Genomic DNA, 6,305 nt, shown 5'->3' on the forward strand with positions numbered 1-6,305 from the left:
TCAAAGGTATCGGTTTAAAGTTCTTACCTTGGACAGGCAAGTGTCGTGTGTCAGTTATTTCATTTTTAAAAGGTAACTGAATTCCACGGGCAATGACATGTAATCAATTAGTTCAGATAAACTAGTTGTGCCGGTACAATAAGAACGATTTCTCTAGAGATTTTATCTGTAAATTTGAATGACTTGGTTTCGGACAATACATGTTTTGATTGTATCTGTAATGTCCTTGTTTTTAGTTGTTTCGGCACTGGCTGAATGAGATTCAAACCTAGGACACATAAATTTATAAAATGGGTCAAAAATACGTGTTCATTGGCTGAATGTTAATACAATATATATGGCAATGATGGAAATGAATGAAGTGCAAACCGAACATTTGCAGTGACTTAAGAAAAAATTCCGTCTTGGCATTGAAACATCCTAGCAATATGCGCTGTGATATTTCAAGTCGAATGTACAGCTATTTATTGGTTCTGAGAACCTAGTCGTAAGAAAACGAAGTACGAGCAAAAACAATTTAATTTATACAAAGGTGCGATTCCTCAATACATATGTAAAACAAGCACTTAAGGGAAGAAGCTTTCCAGCTGGCTTGCGGAAGAACGGTCTTGAAGGTCGACGATTTATACATGTACGATTGTCCGCTTGTGCCTAAAAATACACAGTTTTCCTCTTCTTCTTATTTTAACAATTCTAATGCGAGCTTTCTCAAAGTATATGTACCTAAGATATTAAAATATAACTCATCATGTTCGTGACCACAGTTTGGCTCAAACCCATGATCGTTGCATTCTGAGGCAGATTCATTTATACATTGATTACCTTCGTCCATCGATTTATATTTCACAGATATCATTTATCTTGCACTAAACAAAATGGTTAACTGACTTATAGATTGGTTTTTTGTTGTTTTAACGTCACACCAACACAGTTTACTGGTGGAGGAACACCTTATATTATTTCAGGCACAAACAGACATCTGAGTAAAACAACCAACGTTCGGTAAGCTAGCTGGATAGCTTCCTCACATAAAATATGAAGTGCCAGTTGATATTCGGACCCACAACGGTGTGGAGCAAACGGTTTGAAGTCAACGACCTCAACCACTCGGCCATGGACGCCCCATAGATCGTGTGTCAACGATAACAAGGTACATTTGAATCTGTGCAAAACTAGATCAGTCATGACAACTTTTAAGGATGGGGGCTATAGTTAATTATCGGGCTAATATATAAGAAGCGTAAGAACAAGAATTTACATAGATATTTTATGTATTTCATGTTTCAATGAAGATATGATATAGAATCAACTTTACCTACAAACCTACAAAGAATAATAAAATCTACAGATCATTCAAGATAATGTGGTAATTAGGTTTGGGCTATTTCAATTGCAAATCTTAAAGTAGGCCTTTTCAAGAATCATTCTTTGGTATATAATAAATAATGTCAAAAATACTGCAGAAATAAAATTATTCTTAAACATTGATTACTTTTGATCTTTATTTGTTGGTACACATGAGCTCATATAAGAACTATATATTGATAACAAACTTGGCAGTTTATAATTTAAAGAAACTCCACAGAGGACCAAAGGCCTATAAACAGAAAAATTGAAATTGTTATTTAGCTAAGATTGGGCACTTAAAATAGAAAAATATGCAAATGATATTCAAGAAATATACTTTGAAATAAATTGAAAATCGTATTTTTGTGCTAATCTAAGCCCTATCTAAGTGGAAAGCCATGCAGCAATGTTTAATTTGGAGTCATTTTTCACAATTAAAATAATTATTTTGGAATAAAACAGAGTGAGCAAATGGGCTAAAATTCTGCACACAAATTATTTGTCTATACCTACATAAAATGGAACATTAATCTCGAAAAATAATTTCCAGTCCCGTCATGTCTAAAAATCTCAGTGGAGAATCTTTAATACTAACATTGGTGTTTACAGTCATCAACAAGTCACAGTATCACTAGAGAATTCGTACTGGCACACTATCCTAGATGATTTGTAAGATTAAAATCTAACAATCCATAAAAAAAAACAACAAAAAAAAACACATCCTGATGCATCTAAAACATAAATCTAAAACAATCATCAAACAAAACAACGTTGTCATTTATATACATACTTCACATCTGTACATATTTGTATGGGATATATTTACAATTGTCATGAATTTTAAATGAAAGAAACGGAAGTATTCAATCTCCCTACAGTCATATCTTAAAGGCCCATTATGCCCAAAAAATGGTATTATTTTTATTCTCGGAAGCTTTTTATTTTTAGTGTTCCAAAAAGGTACTGATTAGACAAACACCTAAACCATCTTTTTCTTCTGTTGCTTTTTTGCAATAAATGCAGTTTTAGTGATTTAGTATGGAAGTCAAAATACTACTTTGTTTGCATTTTACTACTTTTATTATATAACAAATAATTTCACATTCAGCTCTACTTTGTTCCGGAGATAAACATCTATACATATACATGACTGTACTCTAAATGCTATAAAACTCATGTTTGCCTTTTCTGAAGATGGAAAATGTTTTAATTTTTGAGGCATAATGTGCCTTTCAGACAATCAATAAAGTAATAACAGTCAATATGAGAAACATATTAATACCAAAACATGGCAATTCATGACAACATAGTAGCCAATAACATAAATTTAACGACAATTAACATAACAACACAGCCCTTTTTTAGCATAATTTTAACTTGATTCGGTTAACAAAAAATTTAATTTCTCAATTCAATGTATGTGCAACACAATTCTGCAAAATGACAGAGGAAATCATCTCCTCTTTTTTGTTTTATGTAATTTATGTTTCAGAAAGTATTTAGAATGTTTTATTAAACGATACCTAAATGATTTAATAGCAAATTCTTTCAATAAAAGCTTCATTAAAATATAATCAAGAACAAGAAAAACAAAGCGTTTGAATAGTAGATCTACTGTCTATATTCATATATAATAATCAAATAACTGAGGACTTATTACTTGTATACTTCAAAATTTCATTATCAACATTAGAATTTAAGAAAGTTGAAATCTCTGACCCTCGACAATAAAAACAGTATGATAATATATGTATGTATGTGATGTCATAAATTGGCTTTGGAAACATTTAAAATGGAAGATGATATTCAACATTGACAAATTTTCCATAACATAATCAAACATCAAAATAAAATTTTTCCAGGTATGTAAAAGTATACCTCTTTAAAAGCAACTTACATGGCAAAAAAATTCTCAGTCTCTTTAACGCAATGATTTTGTTTTGTTTTGTTTGGTTTTAGGCCATACCAACACAAATTAGGTCATATGGTGCTAAGACAGGAAAGAAGACATTGGCTAACTTTGGGAGTTACAAACTTAAAGCAACACCAGGGGTCAAAACCATCTCATCTGCTGGAGCTTATAGACATGCATAGACTGTAGTAATTTGAACCCATTTAGTTGCCTCTTACAATCACGCAGGGATAAATGCTGGCTGCAATTCTGATGCCTTAACACTTAAATGCAACCCATTAGTCAAAAGGGGAGGTAATGCAATAAAACATTGCATGTTATACAGCAGATGTACACTCCCTGATACACACTCAAACTTCTACAAAGTAATTAATGTTATTTCTTTCTTTTAATTTATCCTAAGAGACTCTTAACATCAAGAACTTTGGTACATGTAACACAATCAAAAAAAAACTTTCATGGTTATTCAATATCCTCTCTTCTTTAAATGAACAAAGAAAATCAGCAATTCTGATGCATGCTCCCTGGCCTTGTTTTAACAACAAAAAAAACATGGCCTTATTTATACGGTAAAACATGAAAATTTATTTTAAACCATATAAAATTCCTTGACTTTGACATCATCATCTTAAAATCTAATCTGAGACTAGAGTACTGAGATGGCAACATTCATCTTCAATGTCTGAGCAAGAGGCATCTATCAAAATTTGATAAAAAAAATTGTTGGCATATCTATTAAGGATGTTTTCGAGACAGAAGTGAGAACAGTGACCCCCAATTGTTTCCAGCTTAAGCTGTTTCTATTATCATATTTTAACAACATGCCAAGTTTAAGAAATTCTATTGAACAGTTTTACTGTAGCCTATATTTCTATATGAAAATATATTAACACTAAATCATCTGAAACAAAATCAGATTTCATTTGAGTTGCTTCCCTTTACTTGATTTCTACAAACTCTCAATTATACAAAAATGTTGCTTAATTTTAATCTAAACTTTCAGAATCCTAGATTTTACAGAGTTTATCAGATATAAAAACAATGTCATAGCATGGCAAATATTATAATAAATGATTAAATGTTTGTACAAATAATACTCTTATAACATTACACAAAATGTATTTTACTAGATCTAATATTTAACATGACAGCATTATGATAATACTTCAAAACTTAAACAACTGACATTTGTAATAAGGACATTCAATGTTTAAGCTGTTTTAATATTAAAGGCCCATTTAACCTTTAAAATGATATTATTTTTATTTCTCAAAAACATTTTATTTTCAGTGTCCTACATTTTCCAAAATGATACTTTTAACCACACTGCTGAGCCACCTTTGCATATTGAAATTTAGTTCAGTTCAATAAAGGATATTTGTTTAGTTCAGTGTAAGATCGGAATATATTTCACCAAGTGAGCACCAAAAGGTATATTTCACGAGTGGCGCAGCCACAAGTGAAATATGAACTTTTGGTGTTCACAAGGTGAAATATATTTCAATCTTACACTAAACTAAACAAATTTTATTTTTATTATATGCAAAGAAACGTTTTAAAAAGACATTAAACCTAATACTGAATGAAAAGCGCGCCAAATAATAATACAATGTGACATCATTTACGACGTCACGTCATTAAGTTGGTACCCAGTTCTGTGCACGCTGGTATTTCATTGAAACAACGTAAGGGGCTTAAATTCAAAACAGTAAAAATATCAAAGTGGTAATTTCACTGTTTCAAACAGTGAAATTACCAGTTTTATATCACTGATATATTTCTATAAACCACCGAAAAGCATGTAATAAAGTGATTTAGTGTTTTATAAGAAGGTCAAAATACCACTTTGTTTAAAGTTTGCTACTTTTATAAAAACTTATTTCACATTCAGCACTTCTTTTTTCAGGGTATAATCTTTAAACTTGCTCTAAATCCTTCTTCAAAATAGTATGAAACATGTTTGACTTTTCTAAAAGAGAAACTAGAAATGTGTCCATAGGACACAGATGCCCCCACACTGTCAGTCTACTGACATAGAGCAGGACAGAATGACAGACGGACAGACAAAGGATATTCTACATGATTCCCCTACCCCTTAGTGGTTGGGGCAGAGAAAATGACATCCAATTTTTTTTTTTTGTAGAAAAAGATTTCTTTGAAAAGATAAAAGCAAATTGACCGATACATAAGAGGAATAAAATATTCCACTTTACTTTTAAAAAGGAAGAAGCTGAAATAATTTGTCTTCCAAAAATATTTCAGTTGTTAACTTAATTGACTCACAATGTATCATATCTTTTGAAGCACAAGCAGACATACAGTAGAACTTCCATGAGTCGAACTTCGATTAGTCGATTTTCTCGATGTGTCGAAGTAAAATGATAGTCCCGATTTTTTCCCTTATATATTCCTTATAAAAAGCTATTTATGAGTCGAGATTTTATGTGTCGAGATTTTCGATGTGTCGAAGTTTTTTCGTGGTCCGTATAGAATAAATCTAGTACAATTTACAACAAATAAGTCGAAGTTCTTCTGTTATTTTGACACTTTCAATCTCGAGACATTTTCACACCTTTTCTGGCCGCGAAGACGATTTTCGATCAACTTTAGTGACATGTGTTAATTACACAGCCGAGTGTTCAAACAGCCTTTGTATGCGTTTAAATGTGTGAAAAAATGCTTTAATCATTTCTGTTTTAATTGCGGTAGCGGTTTTTTAAAGTACATGTGAACAGTAAGACCTATCATTTGTGTACTTCCGTGACCCGGTGTCGCGTGATAATCACACGCGAAATATTTACTATAAGCTGGTTTAGTTATTGCCCTTTCGTATTGTTACGTCTTTTATAACTTCATTGTATACGTCAACAGGGAGTCCAAATCATTAGCTGTGAAAAGTTAACATGTCATATTTATCATTTTATAATGTAAAATATCAGATTAATGAATGAAAGAAAAACATGAAACAGGTTACGTTATAGATCTTATAATTAGGGCTAGTCACGGGTTGAAATTTTGTCATGAAATTCAGATCGATTCATGAGTC

This window comes from Ruditapes philippinarum, unplaced genomic scaffold, assembly GCF_026571515.1.
Source record: "Ruditapes philippinarum isolate M1 unplaced genomic scaffold, ASM2657151v2 ctg1756_1_1_1_1, whole genome shotgun sequence".
Taxonomy (NCBI): domain Eukaryota; kingdom Metazoa; phylum Mollusca; class Bivalvia; order Venerida; family Veneridae; genus Ruditapes; species Ruditapes philippinarum.